At 35.9% G+C, this 27,836-nt stretch overlaps 1 long non-coding RNA gene across 1 annotated transcript in view; it reads right to left on the reverse strand.

Moving 5' to 3' along the window:
* Positions 1–2,839: 2,839 nt before the first annotated feature.
* The window catches only part of LOC132366422 (uncharacterized), a 27,988-nt gene continuing 2,991 nt past the window's right edge, over positions 2,840–27,836 (reverse strand). The window contains exons 2-3 of the long non-coding RNA XR_009503438.1: positions 27,609–27,728; positions 2,840–2,983 (exon numbers count right to left, since the gene is read on the reverse strand). This is a non-coding gene — a long non-coding RNA (uncharacterized LOC132366422). The remainder of the gene's footprint in view (positions 2,984–27,608; positions 27,729–27,836) is intronic.

The following is a 27,836-nucleotide window of genomic DNA, read 5'->3' on the forward strand; positions in this document are numbered from 1 at the left end:
CTTTTGCTTGTCTGTAAAGGTTTTAATTGCTCCATGAAATCTGAATGAGATCCTTGCTGGGTAGAGTAATCTTGGTTGTAGGTTTTTCCCTTTCATCACTTTAAATATGTCCTGCCACATCCTTCTGGCTTGCAGAGTTTCTGCTGAAAGATCAGCTGTTAACCTTATAGGGATTCCCTTGTATGTTATTTGTTGTTTTTCCCTTGCTGCTTTTAATATTTTTTCTTTGTATTTAATTTTTGATAGTTTGATTAATATGTGTCTTGGTGTGTTTCTCCTTGGATTTATCCTGTATGGGACTCTCTGCACCTCCTGGACGTGATTGACTATTTCCTTTCCCATGTTAGGGAAGTTTTCAACTATAATCTCTTCAAATATTTTCTCAGACCCTTTCTTTTTCTCTTCTTTTTCTGGGACCCCTATAATTTGAATGTTGGTTTTTTTAATGTTGTCACAGATGTCTCTGGGACTGTCCTCAATTCTTTTCATTCTTTTTTCTTTACTCTGCTCTGTGGTAGTTATTTCCACTATTTTATCTTCCAGGTCACTTATCCATTCTTCTGCCTCAGTTATTCTGCTATTGACTCCTTCTAGAGAATTTTTAATTTCATTTATTGTGTTGTTCATCATTGTTTGTTTGCTCTTTAGTTCTTCTAGGTCCTTGTTAAACGTTTCTTGTATTTTCTCCATTCTATTTCCAAGATTTTGGATCATCTTTACTATCATTACTCTGAATTCTTTTCAGGTAGACTACCTATTTCCTCTTCAGTTGTTTGGTCTGGTGGCTGTTTACCTTGCTCCTTCATCTTCTGTGTATTTCTCTATCTTCTCATTTTGCTTAACTTACTGTGTTTGGGGTCTCCTTTTTGCAGGCTACAGGTTTGTAGTTCTTGTTGTTTTTTGTGCCTGCCCCCAGTGGGTAAGGTTGGTTCAGTGGGTTGTGTAGGCTTCCTGGTGGAGGGGACTGGTGCCTGTGTTCTGGTGGATGAGGCTGGAATTTGTCTTTCTGGTGGGCAGGGCCACATCTGGAGGTGTGTTTTGGGGTGTCTTTGAACTTAGTATGATTTTAGGCAGCTTCTCTGCTAGTGGGTGGGGTTGTGTCCTTGTCTTGCTAGTTGTTTGGCATGGGGTGTCCAGCATTGGAGCTTGCTGGTTGTTGAGTGTAACTGGGTCTTAGCATTGAGACAGAGATCTCTGGGAGAGCTCTCACCTTTTGATATTACGTGGGGCCGGGAGGTCTGTGGTGGACCAATGTCCTGAATTTGGCTCTCCCACCTCAGAAGCTCAGGCCTGACACTCAGCCTGAGCACCGAGACCCTGTCAGCCACATGGCTCAGAAGAAAAGGGAGAAAAAAAAGAAAGAAAAAAATTAAATTACATTACATTTAAAAGTTATTAAAATAAAAATAAAAAATTATTAATATAAAAAATTAAAAAGTAATAAAAAAAAGAAGAGAGCAACCAAACCAATAAACAAATCCACCAATGATAATAAGTGCTAAAACTATACTTTAAAAAAATGGACAGACAGAACCCAGGTATAAATGGTAAAAGCAAACCTATACAGACAAAATGACACAAAAAAGTATACACATACACACTCACAAAAAGAGAAAAAGAAAAAATATATATATATATATAAAAAAAGGAAGAGGGCAACTAAATAAATAAACAAATCTATCAATGATAATAAGTATTAAATACTAAACTAAGATAAACATAAAACCAGAAACAAATTAGATGCAGAAAGCAAACCCCAAGTCTATATTTGCTCCCAAAGTCCACCGCCTCAATTTTGGGATGATTCGTCATCTATTCAAGTATTCCACCGATGCAGGGTACATCAAGTTGATTGTGGAGATTTAATCTGCTGCTCTGAGGCTGCTGGGAGAGATTTTCCTTTCTCTTCTTTGTTCACACAGCTCCTGGGGTTCAGCTTTGGGTTTGGACTCACCTCTGCGTGTAGGTCACCTGAGGGTGTCTGTTCCCACTCAGACAGGATGGGGTTAAAGCAGCAGCTGATTCAGGGGCTCTGGCTCACTCAGGCCGGGGGGAGGGACGGGTACAGAATGCGGGGTGAGCCTGTGGCAGCAGAGGCCGGCGTGTTGTTGCAACAGCCCGAGGCGTGCCATGTGTTCTCCAGGAGAAGTTGTCCCTGGACCACAGGACCCTGGCAGTGGCAGGCTGCAAAGGCTCCCAGGAGGGGAGGCGTTGATAGTGACCTGTGCTTGCACACAGCCTTCTTGGTGGCTGCAGCAGCAGCTTAGCGTTTCATGCCCGTCTCTGGTGTTCACGCTGATAGCCGTGGCTCTCGCTCATCTGTGGAGTTGTTTAGGGGGCGCTCTGAATCCCCCTCCTCATGCACCCCAAAACAATGGTCTCTTGCCTCTTTGGCAGGTCCAGACTTTTTCTTGGACTCCCTCCCAGCTAGCTGTGGTGCACTAGCCCCCCTCAGGCTGTGTTCACGCAGCCAACCCCAGTCCTCTCCCTGGGGTCCGACCTCCGAAGCCAGAGCCTCAGCTCTCAGCCCTCACCCATCCCAGCAGGTGAGAAGACAAGCGTCTCAGGCTGGTGAGTGCTGCTCGGCCCCGATCCTCTGGGCGGGAATCTCTCCGCTTTGCCCTCCGCACCCCTGTTGCTGCGCTCTCCTCCATGGCTCCGAAGCTTCCCGCCTCTGCCACCCGCAGTCTCCACCAGTGAAGGGGCTTCCTAGTGTGTGGAAACCTTTCCTCCTTCATGGCTCCCTCCCACTGGTGCAGGCCCCGTCCCTATTCTTTTGTCTCTCTTTTTCTTTTATCTTTTGCCCTACCCAAGTACGTGGGGAGTTTCTTGCCTTTTGGGAAGTCTGAGGTCTTCTGCCAGCATTTAGTAGGTGTTTTGTATGAGTTGTTCCACATGTAGATGTATTTTTGATGTATTTGTGGGGAGGAAGGTGATCTCCATGTCTTACTCCTCCATCATCTTGAAGGTCCTCCCAATCCACCTGGAATTTTAGTTTCAGTTTTAAACCAGAAGAGAATCCAACTAGTTATTATTAATTTACAACTCATTCCTTAGGCCCTCTTCTTCCAGCTCTTTGAAATAATAAACTTCCTAATCATATCAGACTATCTCCCTGCACACAACAACTTACACTAGGTCTCAGGACCCATGCTGAAAGAATCCAACTGTATGTGGAAAGTATTTGAGGATAATTTAGTCCAGCAAATAAAATTTAAGGCAAGAGATTGGTAAAATCCAATTCTGCTAAATGGAGAAGCATTATGATTTATCATCTTATACTTTGTGTAGTAATCAAACTCTTTCAGTTTAAGTATGTCTGAAACAAGTATATAAAAATGAAAATTAATGTTCACACACCTTCATGAATACTAAATGGATTAGATGGTGAAATAAGACAAGGAAGGAAAGAAAGGTTTAAAATATCATTCACCATTGCTTCTATTTCACTATTTGGTGGAGGAGCAATTCATGGTGTAGGTTTCAGCTTTTAGTTGTGTTGGCTTTGAAAGATGGTGACAGCACAATGAATTAAGAAGCTGCTGTAAACAACTTGTTTTGAAATAAGCATCCACTTGTATTTAATTGTACATTGTTGAACTTGAAAATGGTTTTGGGGGTTTTTTTGATGGTTATATTTATAATTTTTATATTAACAAAATGTTTTAGAAAGCTATTATGTGGCAATCTTTTACTAATCATCAGATCTGATTACTGTTTTCTTTTTTAAATTATTTTTATTAGAGCATTGTTGCTTTACAATTTTGTGTTAGTTTCTATGGTACAGCAAAATGAATCAGCCATACATATACATATATTCCCTCTTTTTTGGATTCCCTTCCCATTTAGGTCACCACAGTGCATTAAGTAGAGTTCCCTGTGCTATGACAGTATGTTCTCTTAGTTGTCTATTTTATGCATAGCATCAATAGTGTACATATGTCAATCCCCATCTCCCAATTCCTCCCATCTCCCCTTTCCACCTTGGTATCCATACATTTGTTCTCTACGTCTGTGTCTCTCTTTCTGCTTTGCAAATAAGATCATCTATACCATTTTTCTAGATTCCACATATATGTGTTAATATATGATATTTGTGTTTTTCTTTTTCTGACTTACTTCACTCTGTATGACACTCTCTAGGTCCATCCACATCTCTACAAATGACCCAATTTCATTCCTGAGTAATATTCTGTTGTATATATGTACCACATCTTCTTTATCCATTCCTCTGTTGATGGACATTTAGGTTGCTTCCATGTCCTGGCTATTGTAAATAGAGCTGCAATGAACAGTGTGGTACATGACTCTTTTTGAATTATGGTTTTCTCAGGGTGTATGCCCAGTAGTGGGATTGTTGGGTCATATGTTAGTTCTATTTTTAGCTTTTTAAGGAAACTCCATACTGTTCTCCATAGTGGCTGTATCAATTTACATTCCCACCAACAGTGCAAGGGGGTTCCCTTTTCTCCACACCCTCTCCAGCATTTATTGTTTGTGGATTTTTTGATGATGGCCATTCTGACCAGTGTGAGGTGATACCTCATTGTAGTTTTGATTTGCATTTCTCTGATAATTAGCGATATTGAGCATCTTTTCATGTGTTTGTTGGCCATCTGTATGTCTTCTGTGGAAAAATGTCTATTTAGGTCTTCCGCCCATTTTTGAATTGGGTTGTTTGTTTTTTTGATATTGAGCTGCATGAGCTGCTTGTATAAAAAATGGTTTAGGGTTTTTAAATTGCTCCTGAAGTTACTTTTATTTAAGTCCAAGAAAAAACCCTCAACTTTGCAAATATTTCTTTTCTCTTTTTATGTATATGTGTGTGTGATAATTGTTCTTTGTTTCATCTTCACTTTTGTGTTTATGTTAAGTATATGTCTGTGCATGTGATAATTGCTATTTTGTTTCATCTTCCTTCAGCCTCTTTTATTCTTTTTGATTACAAAATAAGTAAACTTAATAAAAGATTATTGGAAATAAGCATTAATCTTAAACCTTTTAAAGGAAAATAATTAATGATGTCTTTTCCTTGTGTCTATTTTCAATGTATAAATATTAACATGGATTCAGCACTTAAAAAAATAGTGCTTCCAATTTATATTGTAGTGTGAGAAATTACTAAATACAGAGATTCAAGCATCTATCCTACTCAAGCTAATATTCTTCATATTAAATACCTAATGATCCCTAAAGGAAAATTGCAATGTATCAGAGAGTCTTTGCACTTAACAACACTCTCCGCTGGGAATGCAGCAATATATAATGTAGCTAATTTCAGTATGATTTAAATTTGCTCCTATAAGTGAAAGTTTTGCTATCCCAATATATATGACATCATGGTAATCTTTTTAATAAAATTTCAGAAGAATAGAGAAAGAAGGTTTATGCAGTGATATGGGTTGAGGGATCTTAGAGTGAGTACAGCAGAATAAAAAGAGGGTGAGGCTGTCGAGAATGTTTATAAATGCTGATAAAAGGCTGAAGTGTGTAGCTGATGAGAGAAGAAAGTAAATTCAGGAGGGGTTAATGAATGAGGAAAGTTGTCTTCATTAAGTCTAAGGCCTAATGAAATAGGAGTAATGGACTGAAAACTGGATGAATGAGAGTATTTTCAAGGTGGGATAATTAAGTTTTCAGAGGTGAAGGAAATCCCAGTAATGGTTAGGCCAGGAAGCATCAAGAGAATGTGCTGTGAAAATAGAGAAGGGATAACAGAACTTTGAGACTACTTAATTGACAAAGCAATGACCAAAATGGCAATAGCATTTGGGGCTGGAGGAAACCTGTGACCGAGATGCCACGGTTATCAGGAAATTGGTTCAGGGTCCCTTGGAAGTAGGCAAAACTGCAGGGGTTAGAAGGCAATAGCCGGAGAGCCAGAGCTCAAAGAGGGACTTATCCCTGGGGTGTCAGAGCAATGGATGTATGATCTAGAAGCCACAGTGAAGAACTGTAGAAAGCTAGTTTTGTTGCAGAGAAAAAGCAGGCTCCGTTGTGAGACCTGTAAGTGTGGGTTCTTTACCCATGGGCCAAGTTTCCATAATGGGAGGAAGTGGAAGGAGCATCGTGTGAAGAACATGAGACAGTACAGGATGCTAGCAGACACTGTGCTAGGATCCCACCCAGATCCCCTTCGATCCCTTCTGTGGGTTCTGTGGGACCCGCTACCCACATCCCCATCACCGTGCCGCCATCCCCACAGCCCTTAGGATGAAAGCCCTGCAAACTGACCTTCATAGAGTTTCCAGATTAACTAATAAAAATCCAGGATGGCCAATTAAACTTGAACTTCAGGTAAACAACAAATAATTTTTTTTTAGTATAAGTTTGTTCCATGTAATATTTGAGACATACTAAAAAGAATTCATTGTTTATTTGAAATTCAAATTTAATTGGGTGTCACCTTTTATCTGGCAACCCTTGGAGGGGACCAAACTTGCAGGTGTAATTTAAGCTGCAGAGCTCCTCTGAGGGACCAGGTGAGGCCAAATCTGTGCCTGAAAAGGGACCCTTGATTGACTTCTTCCCTCTCCCTGCCCTGCTTCCCGGATTCTCTGACAGGTCTCTCCCGGTACCACAGTGAGTACCTTGTACACAATTCTTGTCTCAGGGTTTGTTTCTGCATAATCTGAATTAGAATGAGGAGTTTACTTCGAGAGAAACTGAGTGTAAAATTGAAGGAGTTTGCAGGGACCATGAGTCAGGAAGGAGCAAAAGGAGGGAAGTTTGCCCCAGTTTTACGGATGAGGAAGTTTCTTAACTTGCCGGGCTAATAGAGATAAAAAGTGGCATTGCTGAGGTTCAAACATAGGTCGGTCTAGTGCCTGAGCCTTTGCATATGTTTCCACCTACACTCCCTCCCTAAGGCAGAGGAAGGAGCATGTAAGGGACTGGTTGAGCACAGGGCCTTGACAATAGACCACTGACTGCCATCCGCACGGTGAACAATAAGCTGATGTCAAAGGAAGGAGCCTGGTTTGTGTTTTGTCTGGTGTCGCAGAGGAACAGAGATCAGAGCAATGGATGGAATGTACTGATTTCAAGGTCTGAGGCTTGAAAGGAACACTTTGGTAAAATTGTTAGAGTCCGGAGGTAGAATGCTTCCATGTGCTTCCTGAGCACTGAAGCCATTGGCAGTATCTCCCTGTGGCACTGGGAGTGCCAGAAGTGGAATGGAAATCAGCTTTCCAAATGCCCTTAATACAACGCACATGGGCTCTCAGAAGACTTTACAATACGAACCACTTCTGTGCTCATAGGCACATGTTTCTCCCTTATTATTTACATTTTCATTATTAAACAAGTTCCAGGTTAAAAATCAGAAAGATTTTGAGGTGAAAACATGAGGACATTATTTTTAAAGTAAAATATAGTTACTTAAGGTGCCTTAGTAATTTATGTAATGCTCTTTGTGATTTCTTTAATATGACCTATTTTTTCTTTTATTCTCATTAACACACATTCCTTAAATATGAAATATTAATGATACTTCATAAATAATAATAGTTATTGTTTTTCAATTGGAGGAGATTAAAAGTTTGGGGAATATGTGGCTGGGGGATGTGCGATACATCTTCGGCATTTGGACAGCTGTGGTTCCAAAATTTGGAGCTAGGAGGCAAGCAAAGGATGTTTTATTGCCAGTATCTAAAACAAATTTTATTGGAAACTTTTATGTTTGTAGCTTTGAGTAGTTTTCATAGTGAAGAGTTCTGAAAAGTGCCATAAAATTTTGCCTTGGGGGTTATGATTACATTTGTATATTTCTCAAACTTAGATAAATAAAAAAGACAGTTTTTACTGTGAGAGCTTAAAAGGTTAGAGAGGTATTTGGTCTGTGATGAACCTTTTATAGGTTTGATGTTATAGAAATTTATTTTTAAAATATCAATAAAAGTACAACTTTAGAGGCCTTGATAAAGAAATTGCAGGAAACTTGATGCTGAAGTTTCCATTCAAATAGACTCACCAAGATGATTTAATTAACTTATTGTACTATGCAAACTATCTTTAATATTGGCTGATGCTACAATTTTATATGGTTGTGATATGTAATTGATAATGTTTTTGGTGGCTAGATAGTAACAGGAGGTAGAATTTTTCTTGCTAGAGCTGTTTAAGCATCAGCTGGGCAGCCACATGGCTTGGAAATTATAGAGAAAATTGACATGTTAGAGGAGACCAGATGAACCCTAAGATCCCTTTCCAAACCAGACATTTGATTTTTCAGCTGTAAGGAGATAGTTTAAAAATAAGATGTGGAAATGTCCCCCTTTCTTCCTCTTCTTCACACCCGAGGTTTATCTTTTTGGTTCTATACCAAAAAGATAAGAGGAGGTAGAAGGAAGAAAGGGTGGGAGGGAGGGAAGAAAAAAGGGAGGGGGTATTTACAGTATAAATCATGTATCACACGTGATCTAAAATAACTATGTAAAGAAGGAAATATATCCTCATTTTCTAAATAAGGTAAATGAGTCAGCATAGAGCTAGAATTCAAACTTGAGTCTCCTTGATACCCAGACCTGTACGTTTCCCCATTATATCAGTTTTTAAACTTTACTACTTAGAGTGAAAGTTGAGATGAAAAGTAAGGAAGTGACTGTCAATTTATTATGTATAGTAATTAATATATAATAGAGAACATGGATTTGGGCTTCAAAGGCAATTGTCTGGAAACTTCTGAGTGAGTCAATCAATCAACAGATATCTACTGGGCACCTATTATGCATCAGACACTGTTCTAGGCATGGTAGACTCTGCAGTAAACAAAGTAAAGAGTTCTTGACCTTAGAAAGCTTACCTTCTAGTGGGGAATAGGCCAACAAACATAAACATAAGACAATTCCAGGCCTTGATAAATGCTTTGGAAAGAAAAAAACTGAGCAAAAAAAGTAAATTTGGTTTGGTTAAGAGTGTAAGGGAGTGAGGATGGCAGGAAAGGTTGAATGTAATTCATTGAGAGCATTGAAAGCTAAAGATTTGGGGCTTGATCTTGCAGGTAGTGGGGGATCCCATATGATTTTTTTTCTAGAAAACTACATGATTAAATTTGTGTTTTAGACAATTGCCTGTACTGATAGTATACAGACTGGAATGGAAAGGCAAAATACAAAAGGAAAAAGCAGGAAGCTCTTCTGGTAATTCAGGAATGAATGATGAAATTACCAAGGCAAGATTCATGAGCTATTAATGAAGAATAAGGGCAGGTATTAATGACTGGGTATAGAGATGAGGGAGACGATGAGTTGCACAGGCTGAATTTGCTATTTTTGGATAGAAAGATAGCTCTCTTAGTCTTGGAAAGATGAAGGATATAGAAGGAGGCAGAGAGAAAAACAATAAGATGTTTTCCCAGAGATTATAAATTTGGTTCTAGACAGGTTGAATTTAAGGTACTTGTGACATCATCCAAGTTGATTTTTTTCAGTTGTTATCTGGAAATATAGTGTTCTCTTGAGAGCAGTTGGGTCTGTAGATAAAAATTAGGGAGTTAGCAGCTTAGACGTATTAACTGAAGCTATGAGAATGGATTGAAGATGACGTTACAAAATTTAGGGGAAATGGATATTGAGTATACATTAAGAAATGTTTGTGATCATCCTGCTTTTCTTTAGAAACTAATATAGTAAGGACCAAAGCTACTTGACAAATATGCAACAAAGGAAGTTTCCCTGGAGTGTGCCCTCGTCTTTTGCTGCCCTGTTACCAGTTTTCTCATCCCCTCTTTCACTCTCTTACTTACTATTACTGTGCAACTTCTTCATTCAAGATAGTTCTCCCTCTCCTCTTTTCTCTTCAATCTCATTCTCTCCCTCCCCACATGCATACCACTTCTCACTTGGTTCTAATGGCATTTTATAAGATACTCAGCATTTTCATTTCCTTTGTGATAAAAAAAAAAAAACTCTTAAAGAAAATAAAAGTTATAGGAAGAAGAATGCTCTTGTATCAACCTTGTACAGATGAATAAGAAGGTTACCATGGTATACTGGAAAGATCAAGAAATATGCTGTCAAAAAAGCTGGGTTTCCAGTCCAGCATTTCTACTATGAGCTAGCTCATTTACATTAACCCCTTTGAATTCTGTGTTCCTCTTAAGAATACACACTTCACAGGACTGTAAGAAGTATTAGACAAAATGATATATGTAGATGTGTTATATAGAGGGCTATACATACATTAGGTTTTCATCTACTGTCTGGCTTACTCAATAAATGTTTGTTGAATGAATGATCACCTCTATTAAGGATTCTTGGATCTTCCCTTATAGATCTGTCACTCTCTACAAGATTGTTTCTTTAAGCCTTTATAACTGCCAAGATTTCTGGCCTTAAGTATGTGTTTACTACCCTCCTGTATTTTTGGTTGCACTGGCTTTATCTTAAGTAGCAAAGGTATTAAATTATCATATAAAATGGGTATCATATAATTATTATTAAATTATGCTAGCAATAATACGAAATTTTTCTTTTTGGGTATGCCTTTGCAATAATCTTGATTTCTCTTTTTCTCTAAATCTTTTTCATTCAGTTCTCAACTATACACAAAGAGCATAAAAATATTTAAAATACTCTATAAAACTAAACATAAAGGTATAGCAACCAGAGAAGGCTATCATTTATTTGAGTTCTCGTTCAGCCATGATTTTTATATTGCCTACTAAATCGTATTTACCTGATAATATTTTTCTTTACTGTAAAATATTCAAAACTGACTTGGAGACTTGTATTAAAAACTTGAGACTTGAAAACGATGATTTTCTTAGACCTCCTGATGGACCTCTCAGTATAATGATTTGACCTCAGAAGGGCATTGCGCTCCAGTCTGCAGCTTGCTTTCTTTTCTATGAGATACCATGAAGCTCCATTCCATGTTATGCTAATAGATTTGGTTAGATCTAAATCGAGTACAAATAAACTGCAGAGACTAATGATGAGGAAAACATAAAACTAAGCTATAGGCTTCATGAAAACAAAGGCAATGCCAGATATCTTTAATATATTTTAAGATCCAGCATAGAAATCATTCATAAAAGCTTATGTTGTGTGCAGCAAGTTTTAGATTATGATTTCACAAATATTATTTCACGCAATTTAGAGTTTCTTTCTCAGTAATTAGAAAGCATGCACTTGCTGTCCATGGGCTTCTTGCTGTTCTGTCAATATACCCAGCTTGTTCTTATTTTGGGAACTTCGCCTTAAATATTCTTTCTGAATGGAATTCTCTTCCTTCATAGACCTATATATAGTTTGGTCTCTCACTTTGTTCAGGTCTCTCCTCAAATGTCCTTTAGAGAGTCACCCTTTGACCACATTTAAATAGTCTTTCCCTTCCTTATCCCTAATTACCAGTCTCCGTCTCCTTTTTCTAAAAATTTTTATTTATAACATTTATAATTACCAGAAAGTAAACATTTACTTTACACTTTTATATTGTCCGTCTCCCCACAACCCAATAGACTATAAGGTTCACGCAGGCAGGGTTCTTGTCTGTGGAGATCACTGCCATATCTCCAAAGCTTAGAAGAATACCTGGCAAGTATTAGGTGCTCAATAAAAATTTGTTGAATTGATAAATGAATTCCTGATATTTATATTTAATTTATCTCCCAGGAATCCTGGAAGACCTTTGAGAGCAGAAATTAAATCCTATAACCTACCAATCCATAGAACATCAAATTCACTGAGTAAATATTTAAATAGACCATTTATTGAGGACTTATAAGCTAGGCACTTGCATTTTCCCACTTAGTCCTTGAAACAACTTTCTGAGGTAATTATTATTATCCCATTTTTATGATAAGGAAACTGACACAGAAAATTAAATAATTGCCTCAGAATCATTCTGTTGTAAGTAGCAAAGCTGGCATTCAAATCCCATTTAGTTTCACCCAAAACCCTATGTTATCTATCACTAAGTTGTGTTCCACTTCATATGGAAGCCTTTAGAAGCCTCCTGAATGGAAACACCGCATTTGTTTCTATTCTACAATCCCATGGCAAAATTTTCCACAGTCTACCTAAAACTAAATCTTAAATTCAATCTTGAGTTCAACAAGTCAGCCTGACGCCAATGCTCTCAAGATTAGGAACATGCTTTCCAGCCCAAAAACCATGAGACGGCAAAAACAGCTTCCCTGGACCTAAGGGCACCCAAATTTTCTTCTATTGTAATTCTTTCATCCAGAACATCTTACTACTACATTTTAGCACTTGGGTGAATGTTATCTGTTCCATATCCCTCCTTTGGGCATCATATAAGTACAACTTTATTAGAATCTGTGTTGTTACTAATACACTAGGTATAAAATGATTGATGGACAGCAGAAGTTGTCAATTCATTACTGACAAAAATAAATACCAAATATTTCAATACAGAATTGGTCCCCAGGATATGAAATCAAGGAGAGAACTGTCAAAGAAAACTTGTATCAGACAAGTTAAACAGGCAAAGAAGACTTTACTTTTTACTTATATCTTAAGCAATTTAAATGATGTGCAATTCGTTGCATACAATTTCTTGATATTTTCATTATGCATCATACTCCTAAGAGTTTATTTCTCTAATTTATTATATATGCTTAGTTGTTTTGAGTAATTGGGAAAAGGTATAATTCTGTTTTTAATTCTAGTAGTGGCACCTTTTATAACAAATAATAATGTTAAAACATATTTCTTAATCTATCATCCTTGGAAATGAGGTAATATCTAGTGAATACCCACTGTGAAATAGGAATAAATTAACACTCTTACAGACACTTTTATCCCTTCCCCCCTTCTTCTGTTTCTCAAGTTTTGTTAATTTGCTCTGATTTTTTTCCTCCAATCTATTTTAGGAGGCATATTATTATTATTTGTTACATGGACATGGGTGCCTCAATGACAGCCTTAGGTCCGTGTTTAAAGAGATTCAATGATTCCTTCCACTCCTTTCATACCACACCTCATGGTTGGTTAATTTACACCACCAAGGTAAATTGAGAACATAATTTATTCTGTGCAACACGTCAGAACTAGGGATTCAACAGTGGTTAGGGCAGCCTCTAAAACTATCCTACTTGACAGTAGCTTCCAGTGTAGTAAACAGAACTTCCAAATGAGGAAAGAAAAGTTGCTTCACTTTTCTTATACTTTCAATAATGTTCATTAAAAAAAATTCTTTCATTTCATTCTTTTACTTTTCATTGAGATCTCACTTGATAGTAGGAGCCTCTGTGGACACTCCTGCCTCATCATTTCATTTGTGTTTCTAGGCATGCATACTTGACATTTTAAATTTCTATTCTGTTTAATTCTCATAGCTTCACAAGCAGCTTTTCAGTTTACCTCTGAGTAAGGAATTTTCCCTGTCTCGTCTGCTTCATTCACTCTCACATATTTGTTTTGAACATTTGGATTTGTGTTTGTTCAATGGTGTGTGAGCTTGAATTGGCGGGGGTGGGGGGTAGGTGGGGGGGGAATAATTGGACCATGCAAAGTACTCAAAGTTTAAAAGCTTAATTATGTTTCAACTGTTCTACCACTTGTCAGAAGCCACTATGTTAAATCTCAGATGGTTATCAGGAAATTCCTGTGTCTTGAAAAGTATACTGGGAATGAATTTTTAAAGCATTGTCTTAACACATTTCCTTACAAATCTCTTTCCATTCACAAATCATTACCACTTCCTTACCAAGTTTCTTGTGAGAAGGGAATCCCTGAGAGATTTAAAGAAACACACACACACACACACACACAAAAACAGAGCATCTAAATTGTCAAATGGAAGGAAATTCTAAAAGGTAGGAAACTTTGTTTTAATTCCACACCAGAAGTCCCTTAGCTGTCAGTGGTGGTCTATGAAATTATTTTACTAATTTATCCCTTTGTGAAATAAAGGGAGGAGAAGGAAAGCAGTTGCCCTTAAATCACTGTCTTGAAAACTTAAGAGGGTATCATGGCCTGGGTAAGCCCACTTGCAAAGAGATTTGGAAAGAAGTGCCACCTAAGCTGCCTTTCAACAGAATACATTTTTCTTAAAAAAAAAATTCCATAATACAACTTTTTTCATAAAAACTTCATTTTATATTTCTGAAAGCTTCACAATGTGTATTAGTACATAAAATGTTCTATTATGTCTTGTGAAATATAATAAACATATTTAATTTTATTTATTTATTTATTTGTTTATTGATCAGCTCATCTTTTTCCAAATTTAATTCAGTTCATTCCTCCATGAAACATTGAATACCAGTTTGTTGTTGTCCTAGGAAACATAGTTTGGGGAACCTTGCCTTACGGACATGCTTCTCACGAAGCCTATGGCTTTGAGATTTAAGTTAATGATTTACATTCACTTAAGGATGACAGAGACTCATTTCATTTTGCACTTGACTCTTGACCAGCTGGAACACGCAAGTATACTTACATCCGCATAGAAAGAATGCTGTGTTGGAAAATTCTGTCTCTATACTTAGGCCCAATTCTAGAAATAGGATGAATATGTGGCTCTTTTCCCCCAAAATACTAACCTAACTCTTATCATTCCCAAATGCTAACACTTTCTATATCATTTTAATGCATAAAAATGAAATCGTATTTAAGCTAATATTATTGGATGTATGTTCACTCTGAAGTATTATTAAGAAATTCCTTAAGTTCAGAAGGATTCCTTAAATTCAGAGCTAGAATGGAACACAGAGTTAGTGAGATCATGAGGGAAATGGACAACTTTGTTGGCACTTGAAAAGAAATTTCCTCAACATAGAGGTAGAGACACTACTACGAAGATAAATTTTCCTGACTTGAAAATTTGGTCTACTACATACTCTAGCTGTGTTACATAAAGTCACTCCTAAATGCACATTTCTAAAGTGATTTTCCAAAAAGAATGTACCAATTGTTATTCAATGGTATTGTGTGGTAGATGTATCTCACTGTACTCTTGCCAGCATTATTATAATTTCTTTTATCTTTGCCAGTTTTATGTAAAATAATCTCATTATTTCTTTGTTAGAAATTATTTGTGCTTAAATATTTTTAATTTTTCTGTGAACTATATTTCTATCTTCTCATGCAATGTGTATTGGCTATGTAGTGACTAATAATTTAATCTGAATAATTCTGTCCCCTTAATTCACTTTTGTTCTCTCAATTTTCCTGCTTTATGAACACACTCAGTGAGTATGAGGTATAACCAAAACCAATTTGTTGTCTTATCTCAATAACCCTAGAGTGTGATTTGATGATGAAGTCACTCAAAACTGTCATGAGAATACAGTGGAAGATTGTTTGTGCATTCTATTTACCATGATGTTTTTAAGTTGGCTACTTTTGTCAATATTTTTAACTTTAGCCATTCTCTTGGATAGGTAGAGTTTAATTTACATTTTCCAGAAGAATAATGATTTTGAGCATCTATTCATGTGCTTATTGGTCTTTCATATATTTTCCTTGTGAAATATCTGTTGAAGTCCTTTGCCCATATTTTACTGTTTTTTTATTCTTATTTTTGAGTTGTAAGAGTCATATATATATAGTCATAGATATAAAATACATTTTTATATGTATTTTGTCAGATATGTTTTTTACAAATATTTTCTCCCAAAGTGTGGTTTGTCTCATTATTTTCTTGTTTATGTCTTTTGAAGAGCAAACATTATTAATTTAGATGAAATCAAAAATTTCTAATTTATAAATTTGTTATATTATAAGTACTTTTTGTTTTCTGTCTAAGAAATCTTTACCTACCCTAATGTCACAAAGATTCTCCACTCTGCTTTCTTTTAGAACTTTTATGGTTTTAGAGTTCTCATTTAGGACTGTGACTAATTTCAAATTAATTTTTGTGTAGAGTATGAGATAGGGCCAAGGATTATTTTTTGATCTAGTGTCATTTGTTTAAAAATTATCCTTTCCATCAAATTATTTTGGCACTTTTGTTTAAAATAAATTGACTGTAGTGTGTGGGTCTCTTTCTGGAGTCTCTTTTTTGATCCATTAATCAACTTTACAATTTTTAGTCTATAGCACATTCTCATAATTATAACTTTATAGTATGTCTTAAAATCAAGTAGTATAGGCTCTCCAGTCTTCTTTAAAAATCTTTTGAAAAGTTATTTTAGCTATTCTAGTTTTCTTATTCTGCTATTTTTTTATATTTCAATTTTAGACATTATGTATTGACTACTTAATTCTCAAGAAGAGAGTTTAATTATACTCCTTTCCCCAATGTAATTTAATCAAAAATTTTGGTTAAATCAATATTCAATTTATTGTTTAGCTGATATAGATGATTCATATGGTGTATAACAATTTACATTCTCCCTCTTGGAAAGAAAAGTTTCTTGCAAAATTTTTGTGTCCCTTTGCCTTGCCTTACATTTCCATTTGTTTAACCTTAGATACAGCTATCTTTAATTCTCCCCTAACTCTATATTAGGAATTCAAATCTCTGCAAAATGTTCAAATATATTATTAGTACTCCATCATCTTCCTGTTCTAGTAATAATATTTTCTCTCTAAACCTGATATAAAGTTCTCATCCCAGAATTTATCTCCATTACTCTGGGAATCCTTTTCATTTATCTCCTGTGTTATATTAGGAATTTCAGTTTCCTGCATCCTATATCTTCTTTTACTTAGTATGGAACACATCCTCCAGTGGCTAAGTAAGAAATGGTGGACAGCAGCTAAATTTTTTGAGGAATTGTGCGTTGAATAGTCTTTGTTTATCCCCAACTGACATTGTGAGTGGATGTAAAATTGTAGGTTAGAATTCATTTTTTCGCTCAGAATTTTTTTGGTATTACTTCTTTTTTTTTTTTTTTTTTTTTTAGTTTGCTATGTTTCTGCTGAGAGGTCTGTTATAGTTTTGAGTCTAGATCCTTTTATGAGTGTGAGTGTATGTTTGGATGCTTTTAAATTTTTTTAATCCTAATTTATCTGAAATTTCATGATAATATACCTTAGTGCTGGTCTATTTTGTTTATTGCACTAGGTACTTTTGGCACTTTCAGTTTAGACACTCATGCTCTTCAGTTTGGGCATATTTTGTGGAATTTAAACTATAATTACCTGGTTTCATTTTCTCTGTTTTTTTCTTTTGGAAAACCTGTTATTCAGGTATTGGATTGCTTGGCCAGGTTTTCAAATTTTTCTCATCTTTACTTTCCTATATTTTATATCTTGGTACTTTTATTTTAATTTCTGGATGTTTGCTCAGATTTATTTTCATATTCTTTTTTTTCTTGAATTTTTTTATTGTAGTAAAAAACACAACATAAAATTTATCATCTTAACCATTTTTAACCGTATAGTACAGTAGTGTTAGCTATAGACATATTGTTGTGCAACAGATCTCTAGAAGTTATTCATCTTGCAGTACTGACACTTTACATCAATTGAACAACTCAACATCAATTGAGACATTGGGCTATAGGAGTAGGGGGAATCTCACTTTTCATATGTAGACTTTCACATAACTATGTTTTCATTATAGCCTTTCTACCCTCAGCTTAGCAGGGTGATATTATGGCCAGGGTACTTTTGGTTCAGTAGAGAGTAAATTCTGGATATAAGATAAAATATTTATAATGGATATAAGAATGGGAATGGGTGATAGTTACTTTGCTGTTGGTAGATGGACAGGGTCTGGGGTCTCCAATAATATTCTTTATTGCCTTGAAATAAAGACTGAGTAAACGCTCACTGGTTGGTTGATCTTGTCTTTCAGCATTAGTGGACTGATTGCTGGCCTGAGGAGCAGACAATTTAGACAAAAGAAGTACAAGTTCAAGAAAGAAAAATATTGATACTGTTGAAAATAAAAGTTATTAAAATTGTTAGATTCTTGAAATTATAAGTGTAACCCATTAGTGATTGTGAATATATGATTTCCTCACAAAGTCATTTTTTTTGTTTGTTTTTGTTTTTTGGCTTCGTTGAGTCTTTTTGTTGCTGCTTGCAGGCTTCCTCTAGTTGTGGTGAAAAGGGGCTACTCTTCGTTGCAGTGTGTGGGCTTCTCATTGCAGTGGCTTCTCTTGTTGCAGAGCATGGGCTCTAGGGTGTGTGGGCTTTGGTAGCCCTGATACACAGGCTCAGTAGTTGTGGCGCATGGGCTCAGTAGTTGTGGCTCACAGGCTCTAGAGCGCAGGCTCAGTAGTTGTGGCGCATGGGCTTAGTTGCTCCATGGCATGTGGGATCCTCCCAGAGCAGGGCTTGAACCCGTGTCCCCTGCATTGGCAGGAGGATTCTTAACCACTGCACCACCAGGGAAGTCTCCAAAGTCATTTTTTAAAGAAACAATATAGAATTTATATCTATAATATTTAAAACTCTGCTGACATAAGCAGAAATATTAGAATCTTAAATGGATAATCACTGAAGTGAACCTGCTTAGTTTTTGCATGTAGAATTCTAAATATCTCTGCCAGTAAGATCAGAAATTTAAGAAATTCTTTAGGAGAACAATTTCATTTCCCCGAATAGCTCATCATTTTTCTTCTGGGGTTTTTCATATAGGCTATTTAGGTGAATATTAAAAGTGTGAATGGAAATATTTTGTACCCATGATGTTACAGATTGGCATCTTCAAAAGACAAGAGACATTGCCAAGTCTATTGCTAGTCAAGTTTTATAATTTACAACCTGTGCAAACTGTGGGCTGAGAACCACAGCAGTTGTGCTGAGCATTTCTGGTAAGCTACCATCATTCCAGGACCAATTATTAAAACCTCTTACACACATTAAAGCTATAAAGATTAAAAATATAGCACATTTGTCATTAAATATGGATGACTTCATGTAATATGCATTATATACAAAAACAATGTCCTGCCACTTGAGCTTTATCACTACCCTACGGAAAATCCACAAACCCAGAGTCCCACATCAAAGCTCATTTTGGCAAAGCCAAGGAACAACTTTGTCATGCAAAATAAACACAGATGTTCCACACTCAGGCAACTGGCTAAGAGGAGATGGTACATAAGGGGATGCATAGCTCTGTAAAAGATAATGCCTTCTTACACACCCTACAGCAATCTTCTGTGGAGGCTGCAAATATTGTTTTAAAGGACTGATTCTTCCACTTAAAAAAAAAAAATGTCTTTCCTGACTATAGCTGTGAACACACTGAACTAGTTCTCTCTGCATGCATGCGGAAGTATATGCACACTGTCTGAGGTTGTAGGTTTGGCTGTTTTGGAGCTAAAGGAGAACTAAATTTCCCATGCATCTTAAGCAGTGCCTTTCTGGTCAGTGATTTATTGATTTCTGTCTGTAAGGTATAATATTAATAACCATATTAATTTTAAGAAGGTCTGAGGAAGGAAAAGTTTCTAGCCTCTTCCATTAACTGACAGTTAATGCTGGGTGGTTCCAAATGACCAGACAACTATAATTGACTTCCTTTGTTCTTTTCATTCTCAGCTAATTGCAATAAAATATCTCTGCTAAATAAACATTTCTGGGACTCAAATGTATTTCCCCAAGGAACAAAAACAGAGTTGTAAAAGATGAAGAACGCATGTTTGGGATTTCTGATATGTGGCCTAGAATTGCATTGACATTCAGTTATGGCCTATTTAAAATACCTACTCAAAATAGAGTTTTCCCTCTTTCCCCATATTGTCATGCAATTGAGGAGGAAAGGATAGGGTATGATTGGAAAGAGAAGGAAAAGATTTGGGGTTATTGAGATTTTGGAACTATACAATTTTTGTGAACACCTCAATCTTGAAATAGTTTTAATCTGAAATAGACATAAATCTCATGGAGGAAGCGAGTGTTAGATGACCAATAAAATCTCCCTCTGTTCTGCCAGCAATGTTGTCTTGGTTATAATGGGAAATCAATCCTACTAGTCATAGTCTAGTTCGTAGGAAAACATATAAAAAACATTTTAGGAAACAAGTAACCTCTTGAGAAGACCAGGAGTCTTGCCCATCATCTTCCACCATCTTATATTTTAAGTATCATGCCTTAGGTGTGACAGGCAGAAAATTTCAGACTGTTCCATTTGCCTTTCATGCTGCAAGTATTTCTGTTCTCTTCTGCTCTCCTTATTGCAATGTCCTTTACACTTTTCTAACCATGTACCTTATCAATATTTTGAATACAGACGCCAAATATATATTAATTTATTGTTTTAATGACTTATAAGAATAATATATTATATACATTGTAAAGCATACTCAAAAATAAAAATTAAAAACAGAAGCGGCAAGGATAAAATTTTAAAGGGAATTTTAATTTTATTTCTTATTATTAGTTAAAAAACCCTCTAATATTGTAATTTTATTTTAGATCATAGAACCCAGAACCATGTGATCAATGTGACTATGTTTTACAAATCTAGCTTAACCCTCACAATACAGCAATTTAAGGATCTGGTTCTAAGTGCAGTTTACTTTGATACATGGTTATAATAACTGCCATAGTGAAAAGATACTTTGTGCAAATATAATGAGCCAAATGGGACATTTTTGGCTGTCATTAATAAATCATGATACTCATTTTAAAAATCCCAATCCCCCAATTAAGAAAAACCATTTTTCTTAAACTTTGACTCATACATTTCCATCTTCCCTGATGTCAATCAGTTTTCTTTGCAAACTAGTAAGTGGTTGTTATACTAATTTTAGCAAATTGCTTCAATCCACTGAAAATTTTATTTTTGAGTATGTAGCATGCACAGTTTTGAAAATATCAGTTTTCAAGATGCCCTCTCCATAGCCAAGTTACTTTCTTACTTATTATTAAAATGTTACCTTTACCTTGAAGGAACATATTAATACTTTCCCCCAATTATCTATTTGGTAGCATACTCCTGTCAGCCACTTGTCATCGTAGAAAAGCTCAGTAAATTTGCAATACTTCACTTTTCATTAAAAAAAGAGTAACTCATATTTTAATTCAAACAACTGTTCATACTTTAACCACAATATAATCAGTGAATCTCTGTGAGCTAAAAAGGTTCATGATTTCTCCCTGTTTTATTACAAGATGATATGTATATTCTATTACATTCTAAATATCTTATCCTTATACAATAAGTATATTATGAAATACTCTAGTGTTTTTCTATTTCTCATTTCAACTTCTTTTCTACAATAGTTTTCTAAAAATGATATAATGAATAAAATTCATAAACAGTGCTACTGATTAATGTAATCCCAGAATTCCTTTTTAAATTCCATTTGGAGCAACAGCTCAGAGTTTGGACTTCCGAAGTTGGACTTATATCAAATATTGTGATTAGAAATATATTATTTTTATTTAAAAAGTCATTACTGTTAAAATATATCTCCTCTGATATAGCTTTTCTTAAGTGACTCATATAACAATAGTTATCTGTGTATTTCAGTATTGAAGTAGAATCTGGAAAACAGCATAAACTGAGACAACACCTATGGGCAGATGATTGTTGGAAAAGGTAACCTGAATGAAACTCCCTTTCCCTCTATTTCTGACTTCCAGCTCTTTTGTCTTTGGTCCTGGGACCGAGGGACAGCTGGGAATGAGTCCTAAGGCTCTGTTGAGGTCCTGTCAGACAGAATAGAAGAGCTGACAATGAGCTTCCCCCGTCTTTCCTGCTGTGCCCCATCCATGGGTCCCTTCCAGGGGCCTCAGCGGGGGCTGACAGCCTACCAGATCCTACAACACTGGTTCCTGGAGGTAGAGATTTTCTCTGATATTCATGCATTTAGGACACTTCAGAAAATAGAAGTAAATCCCATTAATCCAAGAAAAAAAAAAAAGTCAGAGAGAGGAAAAGTCTGAATAATCAGTGACAGGTCCAGTGAAACAGAACAGTGTGGGGACACAGAGAAATATATAATCTTTAAAAATAAAATAAAATAAAAAACAACAATTCAGGAGATTTGAGTGCCACACACACACACACACACACACCCCAAATTTCCTGAAGCTTAAAAAAAGTCTTAAACTAAAAATTCAGTAGATAACATGAAGAAGAAAATGGTCACTGTTGATATTTGTATGAATCATGTTGTCATCTACAAAGAAAATATCAACATATTTTAAAAAGTAGAAATTATAGAGGTTACTCTGATAATAAAATTAGAAATTAAAAAATAAAGTGAAAATAAGTCTTACCTACATAGAAATTAAGAAATATACTTAAAGAGCAAGCAAAAAGAAAATTTAAATCCAGATTAAAGAAAATATTAATATTAGAACATATGGTAATGGAAAAGTTATTGGGATATTTATACCTTTGTTATTAAAGGTGAATGGCCAAAAGAGAAAAAACTGAAGATATTAGAAGACATTAGAAAAAGAACTGTAAAACGCATACCAAGAAACTAGAAAGATGGACTTATTAAAGATAAAAGTTGAAACTTAAATAGAAAATTTAGATTGAAAATCAAGAAATAGAAGGAAAAAATAAATCCAAAACATATTCCTTTGAAAAAGATTATGATAGAATTACCTCAAGGGGAAAAGTGAAAGGAAAACAGAAGAAAAAGCTATGAATTAGAAAAGAGACAAAATTATAGATGTAGAGATAATTCAGAAATCTGTATTTCCTTACAGATTTTGAGGTCAGATTTTATTAGATTATCATAATTTCTGCCACATAATGTGGCCGGGGAAGAGATCACACTAAGAGTAAAAGTTGCCCATACTTGTATTCTAGAATACTTTTCTTATTCTCTTCTAATCCTATGCCAACCAAGCTCTTGCTCCACCACATCATTGAAACTCCTCTAGTCAACATTACCACACCTTTGTGTTGCTAAATCTAATGTTCCGTTTTCAGTCTGCATCTTTTCTGGCCTTTTGGCAAGATTTGACACAGAGAATTACATCTTTCTCCTTGAAATGTTTTCTTCTCATGAGTTCCCAAGACCTCAAACTTTCCCCACCTTCCTGTTACTTCACTGGTCATTTTTTCTCAGGTTTCTTTAATAAGTTCCTTATGATCTCCCTAAAACTCTTCCTGTTAAAATGTCCTTGATCCACTTGTCTTCACTACTTCATCCAGCCTCATGGCTTTAATTACCACCCAATCTCCCAACCACTATTCACACACACACACACACACACACACACACACACACACACTCTCGCCCTACTCCATTTGCCATCTTCCCCATTTCCATCCTTCCAGTTGTTCAGATAAAAACTGTTGGCACTGCCTTCAACTCCTGCCTTTCTCTAGCGTCCTTGTCCACTTTGACAGGAAATCTTGTTGTTCTACTTTCAAATTATACCCAGGAACTGCTGGAAGACAGAACAATAGAAGTTACTCAATGTGAGCAACAGAAAGAATATAAACTGGAAAAAAATGAACAGAACTTCAGGGCCTTGTGGGACTATAACAAAGGATCTAACATGCATGTCATCAGAGTTCTGGAAGGAAAGGAAAAAGAGCAGGGTGGGAAAAGTATATGAAGAAGTAATGATTGAAGATTTCTCAAATTGCCAAGACATATAAGTCTACAGATTGAAAAGGCTGAGTGAAACTCAGACAGGATAAACTCAAAGAAATACACACCAAAACACATCATAATTAAAATTCTGAAATAAAGAGACAGAAAAAATCTTGAAGGCAGTGAGAGAGAAATGTCACCTTACCTTTATGGTAAAAAAGATTAGAATTACAGTAGATTTTTTATTTGAAATAAGTAAACATGCAAATACCATATGACACAGCAGTTGTACTCCTGGGCATTTACCTCAGCTAAATGAAGACTTATGTTTACACAAAAACCTGTGCACAAATGTTTGTAGCATCTTTATTTGTAATGGACAAATAGTGGAAATAACTCAGATGTTATTCAATGGGTGAATTGTTAAACAAACTGTGGTGCATCCATGCCCTGGAATACTATTTAGCAATAAAAAGAAATAAATTATTGATACATGCAACAATCTGGATAAATCTCCAGAGAATTGTGCTGAGTAAAAAATGCCAGTCCTAAAAGGTTACATACTGTTTGATTCCATTTATATAATATTCTTGAAATGATAAAAGCATAGAGATGGGTAAGAGATTAGTGGTTGCCAGGGATTACAGAGAAAGCAAATTGGGAAGAGGTTGTGGCCATAAAAGGGCAAAATGAGGTATCCTTTTGGCGATAGAAATATTCTGTATCTTGGCATATCAGTGTCAGTATCCTGGTTATGATATTGTACTATAGTGTTGCAAGATGTTACCATTGGGGAAAACGATTATTTCTTACAACCTTTAATTATAAAATACAAATTTGGAAAACAAGCAGAGTAAGCAAACAAACAATACCATGTGTTCTTTCTAAAATGTATGATTTTCTTATAGCAGTGTATAGTACGTATAGTCAGCTGGTAACAGAGCAGTCAGAGCTGACCAATATCATAAACCCTTGCTGTGCCCATAATTAGCCATAGTTCATTAATTGTGTATGGTTCAAGACACAGAGTACTTTTCCCCCTGATCTTCTAATCAACTGATTTTTCCTCAGAAAGTAGATAATGGTCATTGGAATAAGTATCAGACAGTTTAAATCAGAAATAATTAATTACTCTCAAATCTCTGTGCAAAAGATTCAATGCAAGTAATTTGGAGTCTTCAGGCCTTACTGAGTAGCATTTAATGATCTAGTTCTTTTTAGTTGAGACACAATTCCAAAGTCATTTGTTGTAGGTATGAGAAGCACTGATAAAGAAGGTCTTTCCTACTACAGTTTTGAGTATTCATAACTGGAAATTTTTAAGCCCTCTGAGGATTTGCTCAGAAGCTTTACATTGCAGAGCCAAGTTGTCTGGGGGGGTGTGGCCACTTCCTCCTGTCTTAGCTCTGAGAACTGCTGTGGAGCCGTGTGTCACCATGTGACCGCCAATGACACTACCGAAAGTTCAACTGCAGTGGGGCTCCTTGCTTCTTCCTTTCATTATTATGCAGCAAGCAATAGTACAGGTGCTATCTCTAGCTTCATTCATGTGTGGTCAAGTCTCACAAAGGTCCCTTCTTTATTAAACCTCAGGGAGGTAAACATTTAAACTATAACTAACCCCCTGGAACAATTATTTTTTCTATTAGCCATTGCATGACTGAGTTGGACTAAGCCTGAAACATCTGCACCTTACACTTTGTCCCCAAGTGCACCAGACCGTCAGCACCTTGTTGGGAGGCACTGACTCTTAGCAAATATTGTGTTCTCATCACTTGTCATAGTAACTCCTGAGAGTAAGAGCTGAATAAACACTGCTGGAATGCAAACGTCACTGTTGTCTTGTTTTAAGAAACTGCCACAGCTATCCCAGCGTTCAGCAACCCTGAAGTCAGCAGCCGTCAACATGGAGTCAAGAGCATCCACCAGCAAAGACATTATGACTCACTGAAGGCTCAGAAGATAGTTAGCAGTTTTCAGCGACAAAGTATTTTTATTTAAGGTACGTACATTTTTTTTTTAGATATAATGCTATTGCACATTTAACAGACTATAGTATAGTGTAAACATGCTACATTTATGTGCACTGGAAAACCAAAAAATCTGTGTGACTTGCTTTATTGCAATATTCATTTTATTGCGGTTGTCTGAAACTGAGCCCACACTATCTCTGAGGTATGCCTGTAATCAGTTTAGCAATCTTTTTTATTATGGTTAGTACTTTTTTTTTAAAGGTAAAGCTATTTTAATTAATTAATTAATTATTTATTTATTTATGGCTGTGTTGGGTCTTCGTTTCTGTGCGAGGGCTTTCTCTAGTTGCGGCAAGTAGGGGCCACTCTTCATCGCGGTGCGCGGGCCTCTCACTATCGCGGCCTCTCTTGTTGCGGAGCACAGGCTCCAGACGCGCAGGCTCAGTAGTTGTGGCTCACGGGCTTAGTCGCTCCACGGCATGTGGGATCTTCCCAGACCAGGGCTCGAACCTGTGTCCCCTGCATTGGCAGGCAGATTCTCAACCACTGCGCCACTAGGGAAGCCCCGGTTAGTACTTTTTTAATTTAAGAAATTCCTCTCTAATCCAAATATATGCTTCAACATTGTCTTCTAAAGTTTAAAATTTTTACTTTTCGCACTTAAGTGTTTAATCTATCTGTAACTAATTATTATGTACAGTATGAGGTAAGCGTTCAGTTAGATTTTTTTCATATGGTTATTGATTGCTCCAGCACCATTTATTGAGTAGTCCCTGCTAGCTATGCTGATCTGCAATGCTTCTTCTAATCCTTATCAATCACAGGTCTATGTCTTTATGGCTTCCTTGCAGGCTTTCCATTTTTTTTTCATTGGTTATTTTGTCTTATTTCCATTGATCAAACTGTCTTAATTTGTAGACCTTTATCTAAATCTTGACATCTTGTAGGGTAATCTCCCACCGTGATTTTCCTTTTCAGGAATATTATGGCTCTTCTTGCCCAGTTGTTCCTTTAGCTTGTCAAATTTCATGAAAAACTCTTTGAGAGATTCACTGTAATTACATTGAATCTGTACATTAATTTGGGGAAAATTGAGATCTTTGTGATCTTGCGTTTTCCTAAAATGAAATTTGGGGTATCTACTCACTTATTTCTTTTATCTTTTAACGTCATCCAGAAAAGTTTTATAATTTTCTGCATACAGGTCTCATGCATTTTTGTTAGATTTTCCCCTCCAAGCACCTTAAACATTTTATTCTATTGTAAATGCTTTCTTTCTCTCTACATTTTCTGCTTGTTGCTGGTGTATATGCCAGTCACATTAATAACTCCTCTTATTTCTAAAAATTTGTCTAAAAATTTGTGTTTAGATTCTTTGGATTTTTCTATATAACAATATCATCTGAGAATAAAACATAAATGTCTTTCTATCCAATCCTTATATCTTAAATTTATTCTTTGTCTTACTGTATTAAATAAAACCTCAAGAGATACTGAATACAACTGGTGACAGTGGTCATATCATTTCCTTATTCTGAAGGTAGTGCTTCTAATATTTTCTCAATATTGAATAACATTTACTTTAGATTTATATTGTATGTAGACAATGGAATATAGGGCATAACTTTGGATATTAAATTGTGGTGATATTATTTATCAACATCAGAAATATAGGAAAATGAGCAAATGTGAGTAGGAGTAGAGGGCAGAAGTTCAACTAGTGAATGGTAACATACAAGTCCAAAATCGAACTCTTCATCTCTACTCAACGTGCAAATATATTCATCCTTCAAGTCCCTTGTATAACATTCTTTGATTCTTTCAGGAAATCTTAGACACATCTTTCCCTATATGTTCATTAAACTATGTACACATCAGCTTCGCAGCATTTATAGCACTGCATCGAAATAGTGTGTTTACATGTTTAGTGGCCAAAATTCTATCTGCTACTCTTTTCCATTTTTTCCAACCCACAACAAATCTCTCAGTTGAAAATCCCTGTCAATTTGTCACTTTATCTATGAAGCACACTTTGAATCCATCTGATTTCATCCTTACCTTTACTTCTTTAGTCTAAGCCACTATTAACTGCTCACCTGGGCTGGTATAGCCTCCTGTTGTCCCTGCCCCATTCTTGTTCCACCCCAGTCTGTACTCCATAGCGTTTTACTGATCAATTGAAATTATAAATTAAATCAAACCACTTCTTTGCCAATGGCTTTCCATATGCTAGGAATAAAATTCAGATTTCTTACCTGGGTTTAAAAAGTCCTGTGTTATTTGGCCTCTTTTTACTGCATCCCAGAATTAGTGGCCTTCCTTTAGTTGCTTGAGCAAGCCCATTTCAACCCATCACTACCTCAGGGAGACCTTCACTAGTAGAATAAATAAGACAAATAATATATATACTTGTATATGTAAGTAGATAAATAATAACACAAATAAATAATAACCTAGTAGAAGAAATAACACAAAAAATAAAT

This window comes from Balaenoptera ricei, chromosome 5 (assembly GCF_028023285.1).
Source record: "Balaenoptera ricei isolate mBalRic1 chromosome 5, mBalRic1.hap2, whole genome shotgun sequence".
Taxonomy (NCBI): domain Eukaryota; kingdom Metazoa; phylum Chordata; class Mammalia; order Artiodactyla; family Balaenopteridae; genus Balaenoptera; species Balaenoptera ricei.